Below are 21,976 nucleotides of genomic sequence, written 5' to 3'. Positions count from 1 at the left end.
ACTGTGACAGGCTCTTAGTCCGTCAGCTACAGAGCTGAGGGTTCTCTGAGGAGAAGTTAGGATTGCTGAGAAAGCACAGGCTGCTCATTGTTCCTTTTCTGCCAGACACAAACCTGAAGCAAGACAGAATTCTGAGGAACCAGATTCATCTCACCCCATCGTCCTCCACGGCAATCTTCCTGGCACAAAAGAAAGAATGAATACCAATAAAAAGATAATTTAAATAAACATTTTAAATAAAGTTGACTAATTGAAAAGACTGATAGATGGAGCGATGCATTCTTCAAAATCTATTGTCATGCCTTTGTAGACTTTATTGCTTATCAGCATTTTTCCCTTCAAGAAAAACAGAACAGCAACATTTGTTCAGAAAAAAGCAAACTGTGTTTCTTCCTTTCTTATTACTTTTATTGTTTGAGGTTTCTTTTAAACTATAATGTGCCATTGTGATTTTGAGAAGGGGGAAAAACAATCGCTTGTCTTTCAAACATAAGAATGTGATTGTATGCTATTGTTGCCAACAATGAGCTAAAGAGGTTAATGGATCACATATCTGGCAAACAGCCATCTTTCCTCCTGCTCCATATATTAAACAATATACATTTTGCTGTTGCTGCTGAGCTTATGATTTTGTCTGAGTAGTTGGTAAATAAGTTTACTTAGGTTTAAGTTATCTCTTTCTGGAATTCAACAGCTTTGTCCTTCGAGGTGTATTATCCTGAAATTAAAAAAGTGCAGTTTGAGATCTGAGTTCACCACCTTGGGAAGTGGAGAGAGTGGGTGTGGGGAAGGTGGTGCGGTGGCAGTTGCAATGAGAATCTAGAAATATTGTGCCTTGTGAATTGCATCCAATCTTTCATTTTCAGATTGCCTAAATTAACTAAGTGAAATTACCATAATAAAAAAGAATGGATTCTGGAGGAAGCACCACAGTTCTTTCTAGTGTTGTTGCTAGTGATCATTCTAACAGACCTCTAATTAAATGGACTAGCTCTCTCCAGGATCGCAGGTTGACTCGATTCTGCATTCTGTGACTCTTACTTGAAAATGGACCAGCCCTCCTATAGCAATAACGCTGCGATTCCCGGCCTAAGGGACTTTCCCGTGTACTACGTTTGTAGTATGGAATTAGTAAGAGACCTACTACCTCGAGAGGAAAAAAAAAATTTGTTTGTTTGTTTGTTTGCTTTTTAATGAAACTCCACAGGGGAAAACTTTGTCCATGAGAAAGATACTAGTTTTCTGGGAAATTTTGGTTGGGTGGGGCTAGATGATGAGGGAGGGGACTGAGTTAGAAAAGAAAAAACACATCAGTCTCGGATGAGATGGGATTTTTTTCAACCAGGTAGAGAGCACAGAAAACAGCAGGTAGACTCCTCTGCTCACTGCTTTGCTGGGAGCAAGGGATAGGAGGGACGCTGTCTGAACTGGGAAGGCTAGTGTGCCTCTCGGTTCGGGATTTGGCACCGGGAAAAAGGCAGAGCCCTGCTCTCCGCTTCCCAGCTAGGCGGTGATCGCCCCCTGTGACTCGGGAGGCACACAGCAGTCTGAGATCCGCCGCTGCCGCAGCCGCCCGACCCCTCACAGCCCCCAGCTCTCCCGCCTGGCCTGCGGGGAGCCACACTCGAGCTCCCTGGACAGCTGTGTGCCCAAGCTCCAGGTCTAGGCCCCTCTAACCCCGGAGAGACCGGTCTCAGCTCCTCAGAGACTTCTGTGACCCCGGGTTCTGCCACCCTGATCACTTTCGTGGGCTCCCCAAGCTGTGACTTCAGTTGGCCTGGAAGCCCTGAGAGCCCACTCTGCCTCCCCAGCGCGCTCCTAGCCCAGGGCTCTAGCGCCTGGGCGGGACACGCGGTGGCTCAGCTACAGGACTGGGGCCTCGGGGTAAATCCTCTCCTCCCCCTTCTCCGCGTACTGCCCTGCCCTCTCCCTGCAGCAGGCGGCTCCCGTGCTTGCGCCCAGCTCTCGGCAGAAGACACCTGCGCTTCCTTCCCCACCCTTCTCCTCCGCCCTTTTCGCTGCGGTTTCTCCCCGGCCTTGGGGAGCTCGGGAGCGGCAGCTGACGGAGGAGCAGGGGAGGAGGGAGAAGGCGAGGAGGAGTAAGGGCGGGGTGGGTGGGGAGACAGCCGAGAGGGTGTGGACTGGCAGCCACTCTGCAACTGGTCGCCGGGGACCCGATCCCTCCCGCGTGCCCGAGTGATGGAGGGGAAGACATTCGCTTAGACACACACACGCGCGCACACAGCTGGGCACGTCTCCCGGAGGCAGCCGCCGGGGGCCGGGCGGCGGCCTGACAGCAGCAGCCGCGGGGAGCCGGACGCCCACACAGCTTGGCCCCGGCCGTTCCAAGACCCAGGAAGGGAAGATCCCAGCCGCACTGACTGTTGCTCTTTTAGGCAGATCGGGAGGAAGCAGGCTGCCCGAGGACCTGTCACCGCGGACGCAGGAGGCTCTCCGCTCGGCGCTCAGAGTCCAGGGCCGCGCCGGTGCCGGCGTGGGGAGAGGAGGATGCTCACCTCCGCCCGCAGAGCGTCTGCGGGCCGTGACACTGCGCGGACTCAGGCTCCCGCGGCAGCCCCTGTTGTGCCCGCGCCGCGGGAGCGCGCCCTGTCGTACCTGCCTCCAGCCTCTCGGGCAAGTGCAGGAAACGCGCCCTAAACTCCACTACTTCTCGCCCGCCTCCTCCCCTTCTCGGCTCCCCGCCCCGGACCTCGCAGCCGCCGGCGTGTAGGACCCGCCCGCCTCTTACTCTCACGCGCGCACGCACTGCCCCGCTCGCTCGCTCCCATTCAAGCAGACTGACTCTCCGTGCAGCCAAAGCCCGGGGCATCCGAAACTACTGGACCAACTGCCACCGGGACTGCAGGAGGCACCCGTGGCCCGGCGCGACTCGTCGCTGGTCCCCGCACCCTGGACTCTCGCCCGCGCCGCCGCCGCCGGAGACCTCGGTGAGCAGGGCTTGCTGCCCGCCTCACGCCGGGGAGGGGCTCGAGCCCCCTGGGGGCTGATGGTTCGTAGATTAGTGGGGAAATGGGAAGGGAGGAGGTCTCCAAGGGGTGACCTGCTGTGATGCCAGCCAAAGCGCTTTGTGGGGCGCGGTTCTCTTGGGCACTGCCTGGGGGAGACTTTTGAGACGTTCTCTGGGGCTTGGGGTTAAACTAGTGCCAGACGGAAAACGGCAGGGATGATTCTCGGGGTAAATTGAGACTCACTGGTGTCAGTCTGTCTGTCTCCTTGAGCTGGGCGCAGCGCTCTGGGTTCTCTTTGAGGGAGGGAGGACACGCGTTAACTGCGTTCAGCAGAGTTTGGGGGTCCGCACACAGTCACTTCCTGGAGTGGCTGTGGGGCTGTCGCTTGGAGCGCGAGACGGCTCTGGGCGAGTTCGCGGCCTCCAGGCGGGAGGAGTGGGCAAGTAGCGGGCAGGCAAAGGCTCTGCGAACTTGCGGGTGGGGTGCGTTCTCCGCCCCGCAGGCCCCCACCCTTAAAAGTACCAGTCCCCGCCCCAGGGCAGCCCCAGTTCACGCAACCCTTCCCACCCACCCCCTACACACACACACACACGCCCGCGCACACACACATTCAGGAGGTGGATTCAATGGAGTGGGTGGTCATACCGTTGTTACTAAAAAGTGAGCGAGGTCGCTGTGGCTACTGACTGGAGCGCAGAGACTTCCGCTTCTGGCACTTGGGCGACCGCCTGCGTTTAGGGAAGCGAGGAAGGAGCGCCCAGCCCCCTGCGCATGCCTCTACCTGAAGGTTCCAGGTGCAGAGCGAACAAACCCTTGTCGCAACTCCGGAATCCCTTCGCCTTGGTGGACCCCGCTCTCTGGCTTCCCTCTTTGAGTGCTTATGGGTGCCCACCCAAGGGAGCTGCCGCTCAGATCCCGGTCTCCCTAGTACTAACCTGGTGGGTCGGACTCTCTTTCTCTCTCCCTTCTTCCCTTCCTCTCCCTCTCCGCATACCAGCTTCTTCATGGAAAACATTGATCCCGTAAGGAGAGGTTTAATATTTGCAAAGTGCTTTATATCATATTACTTTGTGGATACATTTAATTGCACTGTAACTCTTCTCTGATTTATGTAAACTTAGTCGGATAAATAGCGAGAAGGGTCGGGTTGGGGTTGGGAGCAAGAGTGGGTGGGCGTTCTTTCTCTAAAGGTGCTCTTATCTAAACTGATCTGCTAGAAGTAATTTAAAGCTGGTGCTTCTGAAAGCTTTTTTTGCTCAGTAGTTTTGACATATTTCAGGGCTTTAGACAAATGTTTCCACAGTACAATTTATTTCAAGCATATTCAGCTTCTATTCCAAGAAAAAGTTGAAAATAATGAAAGGGATTACAAAATTGGATATCAAAACTATTTGAATGTTTTTATTGGCATCCATTATGTTGTAGCAGATTTTTTTTTAAGTTGCCATAGTGGTTCTTCCTGGTGAAGCTTTTAAAAGGAGAAATGAAAGCAATGCTACGTACCTCCAAGTGACTGAGCAGCAGGGTAGGCTTCTTTAGGAATATGGAGTCATTCACTAGTGAACTGATGAAGACAGAGGAAAACATTATAAGAAACATAATGATGGGAAAGAAACTGTGGCTTAAAACCAACTGCTTCCCGTGCAGGGGGTCTTAACAGTCAACAACAACAACAACAACAAACTTCTCTGGCCCCTTCTAGATTACTCTGAGTTATTTAAAAATATTCTTTCCTGGATTAATAACATGTTTAGAAACATCATCAATAATGTAATGTTTTCAAATAGTTGCCTAAAGTAGATTATATGGGAAATTACCAGCATACTCTTCAGAGTTTTGCAAAAGTGCTAGGATCATGGTTTCTAGGTTAAGCCAGACCTCATGCTTACATTTTAATGTGGAAATTACTCCCTTTGACTTCTTTATGAGAAGGTGCTGCCCACAGAGAGTTGACTATGCTTGCATTATTGTTCATACCATTTTGCAGGCATACGCAGATGTTTTTGAATGAATAATCTTCTTATTCACTGAATTTTCACTCATTCAAAAAGTATTTACTGAGCGCAGGAGTACACACAAAGCTGAGCTGAGTGTTATTTTAAATAACACGGAAGAGTTTTCAGTGGAAGCAGGGTGCTTACTCCTACACTGTGTAAAAAGAACAGCAGAATAGTGACTTACTTAAGGAAGCAGCATTTTGCCCAAAGTAGGTGGTCAATCATGAGTTGTTGACTCAAAAATCATATAAGCTGTTCACTAGCCAGCTTTGTTTTCACCGTAAATCTCAACATTATTCTTAACACACTGTGTCATTTAGCTATGACTCAACTTCAGAGAATTGATGTTGACTTTAATCCTGTCACTCTTTGTCTGAATACTTTGGAGAAATAGAACTATCTGTGCACCGCTCTAGCTCTCCCTGTGTGATTTCTGTGGAGCAGTGCTGGATCTGCACATGTCATTAGTATTCATTTATGAGTAAATGCAAATGTTCCTGTTGCATTGAGAAGGCAAACCTGAATTCATAGGATGCAACAAATTTTATGCTCCTTTTCTCATCCTTTTATTTTTATAATCTCAGAAATAGTAACATCTCTTATGAGTACAATTACATGTACAAGAGCAGATAAGAAAAATGGTTATTCAGGATCCATTAGAAAGAGGGAAATGTGTTATGGAAATTTTAGTTGAGAAGAATTCTCTGACTCTTGTGGAAGGTCTGGTGAGGTAGTCTTTTATTTTAGAGATGCTTATTCATGAATGAAGTAACTCTCAAAGTAACTTCTAGTAAAATGAGATAGCAATCCCTTAGTAAAAGGGACACTTGCTAAAATCGATACTAAAATCTCTGGGTATGAGCAGTAACACTATTATGCCATTGAAATTATGTGAACACTTGCATATTTTATTTGTGCATAATTTTTAAAATTTCTTTTTAATACTTATTCAAATATTTCATATTCTGAGATTATTGCAATTAAATGAGTTCTTGTCTGGTAATGGACTTATAGAGGTTTTTTTGTTTTAAGTAAAGGTGAATAGTTTGAAAAGAGAGAACAGGTCAGGTAAAGAAATTATTATTCAAACCTCAGATTTATCTTCATTCAAGTTCAGTCCTTTTTTGCTGGGGAAGTGAAGTGACAGTTGATTAGTTCTGTCCGACTCGGCGCAACTCCATGGACTATACAGTCCATGGAATTCTCCAGGCCAGAATACTGGAGTGGATAGCTGTTTCCTTCTCCAGGGTTTGCTGGGGAGAGGAACCTTAAAACCAAAATAACCTATGGTTTATTTCACTAATTTAACTATGACCTAAATTGTTATTATTGAGAAAAAATCCTACCTTGCATTGTAATTTTTCTGTGAATTTAATACAGATTCTTTAAAACCAGCAAAAGTGTAACTTTTCCCTCCCCCTTAAATCTAATTTAACTGTTGACAAATTTTGCTCACTCTGGAATAGATATTTGTTTCTGAGGGTCATGATGTTATCCTAACCTTTATCAGATCAGATCAGATCAGTCGCTCAGTCGTGTCCGACTCTTTGTGACCCCATGAATCTCAGCACTCCAGGCCTCCCTGTCCATCACCAACTCCCAGAGTTCACTGAGACTCACGTCCATCGAGTCAGTGATGCCATCAAGCCATCTCATCCTCTGTCGTCCCCTTCTCCTCCTGCCCCTAATCCCTCCCAGCATCAGAGTCTTTTCCAATGAGTCAACTCTTCACATGAGGTGGCCAAAGTACTGGAGTTTCAGCTTAAGCAGTGCAATTAAAGGAAACTATTTAGACCTGCACTTGAAAATCACTGATCTAACTGAAAACCATTTCAGAGCAGCTAACATTTATCAAAAGTAGAAGTAAAAGATTCTGTCTGGAGATCCATATAATGTATAGGCAGGATAAATGAACCTCTTTAAATCTCAAATGCAAGTTCCAATATTATGTCTTAATTAACATTTGGTACAATGGTACAATTTTTCCTGTTCTTAAAAAGTTTTATGAAAGAAACCCTGTCAATATTAAAAGATGAGTACAGAGTTTGTTTGACTTTAGGCCATTTTACCCAGATATTGTGTGGGAAATAGGTAAGTTACACATATATATATATACACATGTACATGTATACATATAAAATACATCTTTATATTTATGTATTTATTTATATTTAGGTATATATCTACATTTTGTCTAAAAACTCTTTTTTAAAGATTTTTTTGATGTGGACCATTTTTAAAATCTTTATTGAATTTGTTACAATGTTGCCTCTGTTTTATGTTTTTTGGTATTTTGGTCAGGAGGCATGTGGGATCTTAGCTCCCCAACCAGGGATCGAACCCACAGGCCCCTGCATTGGAAGGGGAAATCTTAACCACTGGACAAGTGACAAGTGAAGTTGCTCAGTCATGTACGACTCTTTGCGATCCCATGGACTGTAGCCTACCGGGCTCCTCCATCCATGGAATTTTTCCAGGCAAGAGTACTGGAGTGGGTTGCCATTTCCTTCTACAGGGGATCTTCCTGACCTGGGGATCGAACCCAGGTCTCCCGCATTTCAGGCAGACGCTTTACCCTCTAAGCCACCTTGAAATCCCTTGTCTAATAACTTTGAACAATAGGAAGAGTCCTCTTGGTGGCATAAGTGGTTTGTGAGGTCAGCATTAGCTGGAGAATGGTACTTATTAAATGCTCAACTAGTCTTGATATTAAAAATTGGGAGGGTACTAAACTTTTTTGAATAAGTTATTTAAAAAAATACATCATAATCTTTAGTATGTGCTTGACACTGTCCAAAGAACTTTGATAATGTAACTCAATTCTGGTAGCCGCCCTGCTCTCCCCAGAGAGAAAATAAGTAGATAAAGCAGGTGTTTCTTTTTTATTATTATTATTATCCTCATTTAGCCAGTGAGGAAGATGAGGTTCAGCAAGCCTAAATAGATGGCTGAACCCCACAGCTACTAAGTGGCAGAGCTGGTATGTGGGCCCAGGCAGTCCACTGTGCTGTGCTGCTGCTTCTGAACAGATGTTTTTTGGTTTGTTTGTTTGTTTCAGTTTTCTTAAACAGGGAACCAAAGGGGGGCCCCGTTAAGTTGTAAAGCAAACGCATTCTAGCAACTGAGATTTATGACAGCTTTCAAATTAGAGTGAATTCTTAAGGAATTCATAAGGAAGGCGATTGGCATGAAGTGCAGAAATAACCTGAACTAGGGCAATGCTAGATCAGTACTATAGCTTAATGCAGTTTTTAATGGACTCAATAATTTTCTTAGGTTCAACTACTTTTTAAAATTAGGTAACTTAAGAACTGATGCCATATTTAAGTAGTTTTAATGGCTCAGAGGTTGTGATACTGACTGTTTTATGTTTCCCATAATATCCTTATAATGTGGACCTTTTGCATAGAGGTCAGTGTTATGTGTTCCTATATGGTACTTGCCAGAGAAACAGAGTTTAATGTGAAGGTGTGAAATGAGACTTATTCTGCTCTGACCCATGTGTCATACAGTAAGCATCCAATTAATGTTTACTGCATGAACTAATGAAGGATTTTCTAGAAGTTGATAGTCCAGAAACTTTACATATCTTTATAATTGCACAGTTTTAAGATTGTGATTTAATATTGTATAGACTTTTTTCTTTGTCATGATGACCTCAGGGCATTACCATCTAGAGACCCTGGAATAACAATCTTTATAAGATTGAGTGGCCTGAGATGAAGGAAGAGGGTGGGGAAGGAAAGTAAAATGATAAATTGATTAAAATGTTTAAATTTAGAAGTTGACAAAAGGAAAACTGCCTGTAATTATACCTTTTATTTTTTAAAGGCATATAAGACATAATTAACATTAAGTAACAGAATCTTTACGCTGCTAATGGAGTAGCATTACAACTATCCTATCATAAATATTAACAATCTTACTATTTGAGTATAGTTTAGGGAACTATTTAGAAACATATTAAAATGTCACTGTAATACTCTTTGCCATAGCTAAATCAAGTCAATAAAAAAAAATCACAGTAATTCTGAATGTGCTTAACATAAATATTGTGTTTATCACAGTAGAAGTACAGTACTGGAGTCAGGCAGACCTGGCTGAATTAGAATCCCTGTTTCACAGCTTGTTGGCTGTGGGGTCTTGGACATATTACCTAACCTTTCTAGTTCCTAGTAATCTGATCTGTTATATGGTTATAGAAATAGCATTCTAGGTTTCTCTATATCTAGATTTGATAATATATGGAAAATGCCTAGCATGTAGTGTCATATACAGTGAAGATTCAGGAAGTCGTAACTGATGTCACTGTTACCATCATAATCTTTAAATTACTGTAACATCGTCAGCAGTGGTTAAACATAATGGGTACATTGTTCTCTCTTTATCTGTTTATCAGTCTGTCTATGTGTGTGTGTGTGTCTGTGTGTATTGAATTGGCTGTTCTCCATTGCAAAGCATAGGTTCTGTGGATACTCTTATAGTTGAGAAAAGGCTATGAATAGAAGAAATAAGTGTTTCAGACTTAAGCGTTACTGGATATAAACCACAGAAATGGAGAGGAAGCTTTAGGATAGCTACTTCACAATATTTTTTTATTGCAAAGTCCAGCTATGTATGCTCACACAATTCTTTCGAAGATATATCCTCTTATACAAACACAATAAACGAGGAAGAGCGAAAGGTTTACTAAAAGCAACTGTTATATTTATCTGTTTATACCTTATGAGTTGAAGTATTAGGATGCACAAAAATTTCTTTCTTTTTTATACTTTTATACCATTTTCATGGATTAAAGTAAAAAAGCTATTTCCTAACTCTAATGATTAAATTTAAGTAACTCAATTTAAAAGTTTAATTTTATTTTTAGTTTTTTTTCTATAGCTCATGAATTCCAGTAGCCAGTTGGCTATCCTCAGTTTATAAAGCTTCCAGTTATTCCTCCATTTATTTTGTCCTAATGAATGTACTTATTTACCTCTTTTTCTCTGTAGAAATAATAAATGATAATAGCTAATTGACATTTACTGATGTACCAAGCTTTGTACAGGTCTTAACACATTACTTCCCCACAATGCAATCAATGGAATATGTGTCATTAGTAGTTCCATTTCACAGATGAGGAAACTGAGGCCCAGAGATGTCCTCTAGCTAGAGGGGTGGAGCCATAATCTAAACTCATGCCATCTGGCCTAGAGCCCACACTTAGACACACCAACAGATGTCTGAGTAGCAATTAGCCCCTACACACCATCCCTGTATTTCTGGGCCTAGAAACCTATGCCTTCCTACTTCCTTGTGTTTTCCCTGCAACAAAAGAGGGGTTTATCTTCAATAAAGGTTAATTTCCTGACTTTATCACCCTATTTTCCTGTGTATGTATATCACTATTTTCCTATGTATGTACAGTGGACATGAGAGCAAAGAATGAAACTAGATTAATTTTTAGTAAACTATTGCATCTGTTTTCAGTAGATTTAAGTTGATTGCCAAGATCCTGCTACATAGTTGCATTTATGCTTCCCATGCAGTGGTAGCGGATCACCAGTCCATGCTAGTAGAATTTATGCATCTGGTGAGTCAGCTGCCTGTGACCTGAACTTCTTAACTACCTCACTTCTTTCTGAGCTGAATGAAATAGAATGGGACCAAAGAGCCCTGGGAAGCTTGGAGAAGCAGAAGGCTCACCACAGGAAGCTTTGGAGTTCCTAAAGGATTACGCCCTCCTGAGAGTAGCTGGAAAAGGCCTGAGAACTGTTTCATGGGCCCCCTGAATGAGTGCCTCTCAAGGGGCAGGGATTGTCCCCTTTTTCTTGATGGTACTTGGCACATGGTTTAATGGGGTAGACTCAGAGATTCTCCCTTCACACATCCAGAACCTGGAGAGCAGACCACTGAGGGATCCACAGAAGGAAGGATAGAAAGAGGAAGGCAGAGGCAGAAAACAGGGCAGATAAGGGAGATGTGAGGAGGTGAAAGGCCAGCAGATACCTTGGTAACCAGTGGGAGTAGTTATTTTCATTTTATGTTTATTTAGGTATAGTTACAATCTTCTGTTCCCAAATCTAGCCTACATATGCAGTACCCATGTAACCCTGCTATGACTCTTTAAAAGGAAGGACATTATTGCTTATTGTCCTGATCTGGCACACCATAATGAGCTAATAAATATTAGCTATAATTATTATTGCTTGATTGTCTATAGATAGAATTACTTTCCTTAATCAGGTATTTATCTTATTCTCATACACCATATACTCTGAAATGGATGACTAGACAGTCAAAGGTTACTTGGCAGCATTCAGTTTTGAAATTTCTGAATTCTGCAAATACTTGCATCCTTTGAATAACAGATACACAGCTCTGTACTTAACCAACAGTAAGATCAAGAGTTCAAGGATTTTCATACAACATTACTTTCTTAATGTTACCTCTTCTCAAATACTTTGTTATTTTGCTTTTCTATACTGGCAGTGTCATCTGTCCAGATACCCAAGAAAAGTGAGAAAATAGAAAAAAAAAAAAATCACAGTAGCAACACAAGTAATTTGGGATCATCTTGTATTTTTCCTTCTCTTCCTCTAGTCTGTCACCTAGACATGACAGTCGCCTTTTGAACATCTACCTACCTACCAGCCCAATTCTACTGCTTTAGTTGAAGCCATAAGAATTTCTCACCTGAATTACTAGCTTCCTTATTAGCTTTGTATCTCCATCTTCCTCAGTGCTTCTAAAATTCTTTCCTGAATGCAAACCTAATGATGTAATTCCCCTGCTTTATAGCCTGTAGCATCCTTTGTAAGCAGGATATATAGATGTGAGAGTTGGACTGTAAAAGCTGAGCGCTGAAGAATTGATGCTTTGAACTGCGGTGTTGGAGAAGACTCTTGAGAGTCCCTTGGACTGCAAGGAGATCCAACCAGTCTATCCTAAAGAAGATCAGTCCTGGGTGTTCATTGGAAGGACTGATGCTAAAGCTGAAACTCCAGTATTTTGGCCACCTGATGTGAAGAGCTGACTCATTTGAAAAGACCCTGAAGCTGGGAAAGACTGAAGGCAGGAGGAGAAGGGGACGACAGAGGATGAGATGGCTGGATAGCATCACCGACTCGATGGATGTGAGTTTGAGTAAACTCCAGGAGTTGGTGATGGACAGGGAGGCCTGATGTGCTGCAGTCCATGGGGTCACAAAGAGTTGGACACGACTGAGCGACTGAACTGAACTGAACTGAAGCAAAGAATAGCTCACAAGTCCATGACTTTGCACATACCAGCCACTGTGTTAAGAGGGTTCTCTGCTTGTCTAACTTCTTATCTTCCTTACCACTTCTCTTGTTTTCTTATTCCTCTCCTTTGCAACTCGCCCCCCCTCCGAGCTAGGATGGGATAGTTTTCTGATCCTTTATTATGTATAGTACAGACCATAGTCTATAGAATTATTTATTTGTTAATGGCCCCCTGATGTATGTATGTATACACATACTCCTCCCAACCTCCACCAGTGCCTGCCCTGCACCTTCATCCCTCACCCAACACAAAGCTGGTATAGACATTCTGGTAGCTGTACATATAGTACAGCTATCCACATATACATAGTCTTAGTGCCAGGACTCTTTTGGTATTTAAAGTAGGCCTGACTTTAAAGTAGGAGAAGGACACTTTTTGTTGTTTGAGAAGAGAAGCAAGTGTGTTTTATAACCTCAGTTGGCAAAAGGGCCCTGGTGTAGGAGAGAGTGTAGGGCAGAGAAAGGAATGGGAGATCTTTGCGTGTTGCCCTGTGGATGCTCATATGAGGAAACAAGGTCTATGTTCTCCCCACCTCAGTCTGCACCAGACCACAGGTGGATAGTATGCCTCTTAGTCCCTGCTGTCTAAACACTTGCCACCAAGTATCACTTGCCAGCTTCGACCAGTTGGAGTGAGCAGCAAGAAACGACATCTGACAGCAGCTCAAGGTCATCACTCCTGCATCAGGCAGCTATTCACTGAGCACCTGCTGTCATCCAGGAATATCACTTAACTGATTCAAAGGACTGAGTTTGCCGCATGCATGCACGAGTGCTAAGTTGCTTCAGCTGTGTTCAACTGTTTGCTGCTCCATGGACTATAGCCCACCAGGCTCCTCTGTCCATGGGATTCTCCAGGCAAGAATATTGGAGTGGGTTACCATTCCCTTCTCAAAGAGATCTTCCTGACCCTGGCATCAAACCTGGTTCTCCTGCATTGCAGGTGGATTCTTCACCATCTGAGCCACTAGGAAAACAGGAGTTTGGCACATGACAGGCTATCAAAGATGCAGTGAAATTGTGGTTGTAGGAGCCCATAAAACTCAGAAACTTTCAGAGGCCCCGCAACTATCCATTATTTGTCTTATTTTTTCCTTTGACTTCTTTTTAAGGAGCTCAGTGGCTATTCAATGTGTTCTCTCTGAGATGCTGATCACTCAGAATTTTTAACATTTTGGTTTTTTAGAACTCTCTGGAATAACTCACATTTTCTCAGTAAAGGAGGTTAACATTTATTTCATGAAAAGGGAGAACTTATACCATTTCCAGTGGACCTTGCATCCCTTACCCAAAAGAAGAGTTCTAGGAAAAGGAATACAAGTTAGTGTCTTTTGCTATTTTTTTAGCAAAAATAGTCTTTTGCTACTATATTTTAAAAATACATTTAAGTAGTTCTACTTTTTTATTATTAATATTTTCCCATCTGGATAGCTTTTTTTTTCCACCTGGGACAAACAAATTATTAATTCTATTTTAAAAATGTGCTGTATTCAGAAGAGTAGTTGCCAAATTTGTTGGGACCTATAACAAGATAATTAATTATCCAGCAACATGAAGACTATTGGTGCTGGATGTAAAACAGATGGTGGGAGAAGAGGGATGAGGCAGTCAGGATGCTGTGAGGGGTGTGATAAGTCTCTCAGGCTGTGTGGGGTAAAGCCACTTGTGTGCCAAGCCTCCCTCAGACTCCCTGCTGCACGTATTTTTCCCCATTGATCCTTCCACCACTCCATCACTTCACTCCTTGAGACCCCGGCTTCCCTGCCCCCCTGCCACCACATTCATTTTAAATGTCAAGGGAGAGTAAGGGGAGGTGAGGGCCAAAGGTCTGCTCCCCTTGGACCCTGGACACAATGCCAGCATCTGTGGCGGCCCCAGCACCTATCCCGTGGAGCAAGTCAGGCTGCCATTACCCTTGTCCTGACATTGCTTTTAGTCTTGCAGATGTAGAGCTTTAAAGAGTTTGAGGTTCATTTTAGAATCAGTTAAGATAAATGAATATTACAAGCAAACGCCATGCATTTTTTTTTGTTGTTTGCAAATTTCAAAGACCTAACCTGAAGTCTAAACATTTCCCCAGAGAAAACCTGGTTGAATATCAGTGAAAAAATGCTTACAAGAAACTGTTACTACCCCCACCTCCCCCTGCCAACCTTTTCACAGAGATCTTTCTCTGTGTTGAATCCAGTTAGTGTGAATTAGCAGGTACATTTATACCAAGCTCAATATTTGATGGTAGAGATTATAGTAACTTCCTTGTTGATGCTTTTCTTATAGATTACCATCATGATGCATTTTTAACTCTGAAAGTCATAGTACTTGGTGGTAGGACAAAGGTGGTGACATTTAGAGTTCAGATATTAAAAAAAAAAAATAATAAAATAACTGCAAAGTTTTTCACTCTTGCACCAGAATATACAGAATAATCTAGTTAAGATGTCTTCACAATAGTTACTCATTCATTATAAAAGGGTTCCTGATTTGAGGAAGTAGGCAGTCACCTTGCCTATCCCACCCTCTCAATATCAGACCCATCTTTTATCATTTAAAGTAGAGCTCCCTAAAATAGATTACACTGACAAGTAGTAATTACTGACAGCTGCATTTAATTAGCAAAGCAGATTCCTGCTCATGACAATAAAGTATTATTACATGTTTAGCATTAGCACTGGCAGTAAAAGAGGTGACTTTGCTAACATGGAACTAGAAAACCTGTTTTATTTATTTAAAAACACACAGAATTTGGCTGGAATTGAGCTTGTGCTACGTGGGAGTGTCTATGGTTACAAAAGGAAAGAAAAACAGTAACTATAAAAGTGGTTTTTTTAACAGGCAGATTGTACAAAGAATAAGAAATAGTCCAGTGCCAAACATTGGCCCCCAGTGTGGAATTGTGTGTCATTTTTTGTGTATCTGTTTGTGTGTGTTTGTGGGGCAATCAGGGTAGGGGTTATGGAGGTGTTTGGGTGTCAGAGACAGAAATACAATTAACCCATGTAAATTAGTAATTTCTGGTTATATTGATACTCTTGCTCTCCCTCTCTTCCTCCCTCTCTCCCCCTTCTCCCCTCCTCTCTTTTTTCCTTCTTTCCTTTTTTTTTTTTTTTTTGTACTTTAGCCTATACACAGCTCTGGTGGGATTCCAAAATCACAATAGGTGGTCAGTATTTTGAGCAAATATATACCACCTTCCTAACATCATCAATCTGCAGAGTGGAGAGCTGCTGCTAACTTTAAGAAGGGCTGTAAAGAACACTCAAACTAGGAGTCCTTGACTTACATGACATTTGCTATTTTCATTACTTAAGGGTATCACTCGAGATATATAAACAGATAAGCTTATTGCAGCATTATCAGTAGAATGATAGTCTAAGAACCTAATGTATTTTCTCACACTCATAAAACCCAACTCAAAAATATTTACTGGAGGTCTAAAAATGTGAATCAAAAATTATGATGTTGCATGTATGGAAGTTGTTTTCACCAAGAAAGCTTAGTGTGGTTTCAGGGTGTTGCTTTAAGTTATCTGGACGGCATTTGTTTCTCAAGTTGTAAAAATAGACTCAGTATAAGATACTGCCATCTTGTAACTTGCCACTTATAAATGCTGTATTCATAAAAATCAACTTATGTATCCATGGCAATAAGAAGCAAGATGAATATGAATAAAGAAATCCTAAATTGATCCTCAAAAAATTTTCCATCATGAAACTGTTCAGCAGACTTGCTAAACTTCTTTTGGTTTTTTTTCCTCTCTCCCACTCACCCTCTAGTGGACATAAGCTAAAGAACAAGAGGCCTTCCCAGGCCAGAGCAAGGTAAACAAATAGAGATTCCACAAAGGATGTGACCAACACACTAGTTTGGTACTTATCCAAGTATAACATGACCTTCAGCTATGTTCACGACCCCAAACTAGGCAGAGTACCATCTTCATTCTCAAACACTGGTCATTCTAACAAGAGGGTTTAGAAAAAAAATTCAGGAGCTTATCTGTATTTCCGGAAGATTTTACAAAAAGTAAATTCTAAGAAACAGCATTCATATGGATACTAAATATAAATATCTAAGCAATTATTCAGTTAAGACCATTTGAGTTATTTTGAATATTAAAGTACAAAGCTTCACTAAATTTAAAATCCTACTGAGTCCAATAATATATTGGTATTTAAATTCTATTAAGAATAGAGTTTTATTTTTATTTTGTGCTTTAGAAACCAACCAACAATAGACAATTCTTCACTGGAAGCATTTTATGGGATTCAAGGACATTGACTAAAAAGAAGTATTGTGATCATTGAAATTGGATATGTTTGACAACTCAATGTTTCAGCTATAAAACTTTCCAAAATTAGATCTATAGAATTGGAAACTCTGCCACGCAACTGCTCTAATTACTGTGCTAGTTCATAAATTAGTACTGAGGAATTAAGGCTCAAATATTCTCTTTTAAGAATGTCTTTGACTCAATATTGTCATTGCTCAGAATTCCATTTTCAGTCATTAAATACTTGTTGAAGGCCTACTGTGTATACAGAGATGAACAAAACACAGTCCTCTGGCTTCAAATGGAGAAGGCAGTGGCACCCCACTCCAGTACTCTTGCCTGGAAAGTCCCATGAGCAGAGGAGCCTGGTGGGCTGCAGTCCATGGGGTCACTAAGAGTCGGACACGACTGAGCGACTTCACTTTCACTTTTCACTTTCATGCATTGGAGAAGGAAATGGCAACCCACTCCAGTGTTCTTGCCTGGAGAATCCCAGGGACAGGGGACCCTGGTGGGCTGCAGTCTATGGGGTCACACAGAGTCGGACACGACTGAAGCGACTTAGCTGGCTTCAAAGAGTCAGGTGAGAAAGTAAACTTTTGCATTACAATTAAATAAAGGATTCATTTGTTTTTGCTTCTCACCTCCCACCACTAGAATGTGAAATCTACTGAAAGCAAGAATTTTTGTTTACCAATATACCCTACATATGCTAAAATATTACCTGGCATATATATAGTCAGTGCTCAATAAATACTTGTTGAATGAAATCATAGTTATATGGATTACTAAAGAAGAAGAGTAGAGAAACAGACAGGAGAATTGGGAGGGAAAGGAGTAAGAAAGTACTTCCAGGAGGAAGTAAACCTTGAACTCAGTCTAGAAGCAATAAATGGAAAATAATTTGAGCAAAGCTTACAGGGGCCACATATACTTGCAAAAAGCTGAGTGGGTTTGTTTTTTCTTTGTCTTTTCTTTTGTTTTTGTTTTGAAACGTGCCTTAACATTAGGTCAAAGAAACACTACTTTGGCAGTCAAAAATAGTAAGTAAAATCTTAGGATGTAGCAAAACTCCTTGAGACACCTCTGTTCATCTATACGTGTGTTTCACATACACAAGAGCTATATCTAGACTCTGCCTTCCTTCTCTACATTTAATGAAACTATCCCCCAGTTCAACTTACGTTAACAAAGGAACAACACTTTCATCATGTTTCTATCCCACCATATTTTTGAACCAGTTACCTAATTTTTAACAACATTTGTCTGTAATACACACTTTTAAACTGGAGCGGCCTTTGCCATAAAGCCCAGGCCACTTTGTGGTTTAAATACATTCTCATTTTAACCCTTGATCAATTATGCCTAGATAACTAACCCCATCAAGCTGACCTGTAGAAACCACTTAGGTCTCTGCCCTAAGCTAAATACAGAGGAATTCCTACTACAGGGAAAGCATGAATCATCTGCAAAGGCTAAACCTAGCAGTCAGCTTATTCAGAAAGTGGGAAATTAGGCTGAAACAGTCACGGTTCATTTCCTACTGTAAGGTAATCCAAAGAGTTTTTTAAAAATCTTTGTTTAAGTGTTTCTTTCTCAGATTATTAGCCTGGAACCCAGTATAAACATCTTCTGCATGTATAACTGTCATGTCCTAGTTTGACAGTATTTCACTGACTAGCTCTATGACTAAAGTTGTCTTATGCTATAATGTCCCTTAAGTTGAGTGAGACATATTATCAGCAATTGGAATCACTAGAAAGCATAAGAGTGGTGATTCCACAGACTGCTCTAAGTGAAAGGAAGCTATAATGGGGGTTTGCTAGAGTCTGCAGTCCCATTCCCGGTCCATCTGAATGTGCTTGACTTTATTGGTTAAAAGTCTTCTTTCAGAACATCACTGTATGAAGAAGTTACTGATAGACTTCATGCATCCTGGTTGGAGAAAGCAAAGGACATAAAAACAAGTCAGTAACTAACAAGTGACACCTAAAGTGCACAAAGATGTAGCTTTCCATGAAAATACTCTGTTATTTTTAAGAGAATATAGTGGCAAATATCTGCAAAAAACTCAAGAGAATAAATACTAGCCTACATAATGATTAAATAATTTTGGGGGAAGAGTGTTCGTTTTTTAAAATTTGGAGTCAGAGCCATCAAACTAATGTTGCATCAAAATGTTTTAGGTCCAAGAATTTTGTTCCATTGTACAGTGATTGAATGTCAAAAGCCATGTATAAATGATGAATAAAAGTGATGAGCTGCAACCATAAACTGCCCATGTCAGAAACTACTAGACCCTCCAGGGCCAAGTTAGAAATCAGTTTTCAGAAGATATTCAAGGGAACACAGGTGTAACTCTCTTCACATGATGCAGAATCTTAGGAACTTTCCAGTGTTTTGGGTGCCCATGAGACAAGGCAGCCCTGTTGCCTAAAAGGGAGTGAGAATGGGGAAGCATTTCCAGGCAGTTACGTTTGATGTGTAATAATGGCTATAGAAATGCAAAGTGACTCTTCTGTTAGATTGTATTTATCTCATACGGATTCCTTCCTTTCTTCCCCCTCTTGAGTCTCACACTCTCAGGAGTTAAGACTAGACACCAAGAAGTCAGTTCTGCCTCCACCTTAAGTGTTCTTGCTGGAGACTTCTCAAGATCTTTGTTAACCTTTACTTTCTGACTCACCATCGCTTGAAAACAACCTTATAAAGTTAAAACTATCTTTTTCTTCAGAAAACCTTGTCCCAAGTTAGAATCCCAAAGTCTGAAACCAGTACTCCCTAACCCACTCAGTCACCATAGCTTTATACCCTTGGATAACTTTGTATACTTTAGCTATCCATTCATTGAGAAGGAAAACTATAAGTTAAATATATAGAAATAATAAGATTCGCATTGACAGAGTGGTCCCCGAATGCCACATACTGTATTAGACCCTAACATGCACTGTGTTATTTTCATAATAACCCGATGGGGTAGGTTCCATATTCAACTTTTATAGATGAGGAATTGCAACTTAAGTTAAATTGCTCAAAGCTGAAAAGTTAGGAAGAGGTGAAGATGGGAACTGAATTCCTAACTTTCTGATTCCATAAATTCATAACTCCTGCTACCAGTCATAATACCCATTGTAGGTTTTTCTGGGCATAAAATTTGTTAAACTGTACTATTGATATTCACCAATAGATTAATGATTTTACCTGTATCTCCCTGCACAAGTTTAACAGTCATCCATACATGAGTCCTTAATGCCTTGATAATTTTACATATCATTAAATATATATCAGGTTGTTTACATATGTTATTTTTCTCTAATGCCATAACAATCCTAATTTATTATTTTGTGCCTTCTAGGTAAAAGAGTTTCCCTTCATTCTAGTGTATGACTTCTTATCAAGTGTGTTAGGAATGGGCTAGGTTGTGCTAAAGATCCCATCTCAATGGTTTCACACCTCAAAGACTCATGTCTGCCTTCCACCACGTGGCCTTTGCACTTTGGAAGGCTCTGCCCCAAGGAGACCCGTAGCAGCATCTATGGGGAATGTTGCTGATCTTAAGGTACAGAGAAGAGACATCACTGTGGAAGGCATACTCGCTGGAAAAACTTCTCTCTGGAAGTGACTCAAGTCACCTGTATCTATTTTATTAATGAAGCCGTGTTCCTCTGGACAAGTCTGACATCACTGAGGCAAGAAAATATAGTTCTCTCCCAGAGAGAAGCAGCAAGTGTTTGGGAAGTTTAATAATGTCTATGATATTACATATGAATGCTCGTTGTATCTCAAAGTGGTAGTGTATCTAATCTTCCTAGTCAGAGAAACCTTCAAAGTTGGGAAGTATAGATGGTAGGGCAGGAATTATGCTGCAAGGAATTTTCTCAAGGGCTGTTTTAGCGGCTTCTACAGAGATGACCTCCAGAATTCTTGTCCTTCACAAGGTTTCTTCACATTTATTACTTTTGCTAAAATGGATTTTAGTCATTATCAAAATGGAATTTACACACCGCACTGTTGCCTTTTTGAATTTAGAGTATATGTTTAGAATTTGGGATCACTTTCTCTGATGTCAGTCTGCAGCTGATTTTTTTTAATGTGTTATGTGAGCAAATGTAGATTGTAACTATAAACACAATGCAAGGGAAAAGCAGGCCCATCTGTCTCTTTCAAACTTGATTAGGGAAGGTTGTGCAGACAGTATTTTTAGCATGCTCTTAACATTAAGGTTAAGTTGCTTTGAAGCCAGTTGACTACCATAGATTTATTCATTTTCGGGGTTAAGATAAAACAAATTGAAATATATACACATTCCCAAAGACACAATATGTTACTCCTCTAAGACCACTTCTATTTTTTAGTTGCATGGGCAGTAATATTTGCAGGCATAGAGTGCTTTCCTCCACTGACTTTGGGGAAAGAAATCTTGAAATAGCTCACAGTTCTATTACTTGTAGTTAATACTGCTACCAGAATTGAACATGCTACCAGGGAAAACTCTGTATACTATTAATACCAAGTACTGTATAAATGAAAAAAGTTATACTAATCTAAATGGCATAGGGGAAGTAAATTCCATACTGAATATAAGAAAAAAGTTGCTTTTCTATTTTTTCTAAGTCTGATTTTAATAATTAATCTGAACGACTGTTCTATCAAATCAACAACACGTTATTAAATTATTTAGTGACCAAAAAATACCAGACTAGCCTTATTTTTCTTCACCTTGCATTACCATGGGAAACAGACAAATGCCAATCAGATAAATAGATTCTGGGTTAATTGAGAAAGACTCTGGGAAAAGCCATTTGTGGCTCTGATGAGGAACAATTTTAAAGGACAAGAGAACAAGAAATTCCAGATGGAGTTAGATTTGTGAAACGACAAATAATTTTCGATATAGAAAGATCAATAAACCCAAAGATTAGAATGTTTCAGTTATTGTGCTGTGTACTTTACATTTTTAATCCTCATAATACTCCTGGGTGGGAGTGGTGGGTTTCACATGTGGGAAAATAAAGAAGAAACTTACAGCAAGCTGTTGACTAACTGAAGTTTCAGTTAGAACATCAGTGAAACCAAAATTAATTAAATCCATTCATCTATTTGTTTCTTCAACAAATATTATTGTTTTCTAGTGTTTTCTACCATTCTAAGTGCTGACATGATTGTAGTGAACAAGAGACAAAAACCTTCCTATCCTATGGGCCTGATATTTCTACATTATTCATGGCTTCTTATTTTTGTTTTTAGAATGTTATGAGATTTTTTTTTTTATTTCCCCCCCAAATAAAATATTATATGCCCTGCCCCATTGGTTCGAACCCTGGGTTGGGAAGAATCTCTGGGGAAGGGCATGGCAACCCACTCCAGTATTCTTGCCTGGAGAATCCCAAGGACAGAGGAGCCTGGCAGGGTCACAAGAGTTGGGCAAGACTAAAGTGACTTAGCACTGCACTGCCC

At 41.2% G+C, this 21,976-nt stretch overlaps 1 protein-coding gene across 8 annotated transcripts in view; it reads left to right on the top strand.

Annotated features, from left to right (window-relative positions):
* Nucleotides 1-2,155: 2,155 nt before the first annotated feature.
* HS3ST5 (heparan sulfate-glucosamine 3-sulfotransferase 5) overlaps nucleotides 2,156-21,976 on the top strand; it is a 296,454-nt gene continuing 276,633 nt past the window's right edge. For all 8 annotated transcript variants that reach the window (XM_044924419.2, XM_025294743.3, XM_025294736.3 and 5 more), the window contains exon 1: nucleotides 2,156-2,948. The gene's annotated coding sequence lies outside the window, so the exon portion shown is untranslated. The remainder of the gene's footprint in view (nucleotides 2,949-21,976) is intronic.

This window comes from Bubalus bubalis, chromosome 10, assembly GCF_019923935.1.
Source record: "Bubalus bubalis isolate 160015118507 breed Murrah chromosome 10, NDDB_SH_1, whole genome shotgun sequence".
Classification (NCBI taxonomy): domain Eukaryota; kingdom Metazoa; phylum Chordata; class Mammalia; order Artiodactyla; family Bovidae; genus Bubalus; species Bubalus bubalis.
This window is presented reverse-complemented; position numbering and strand designations above follow the sequence as displayed.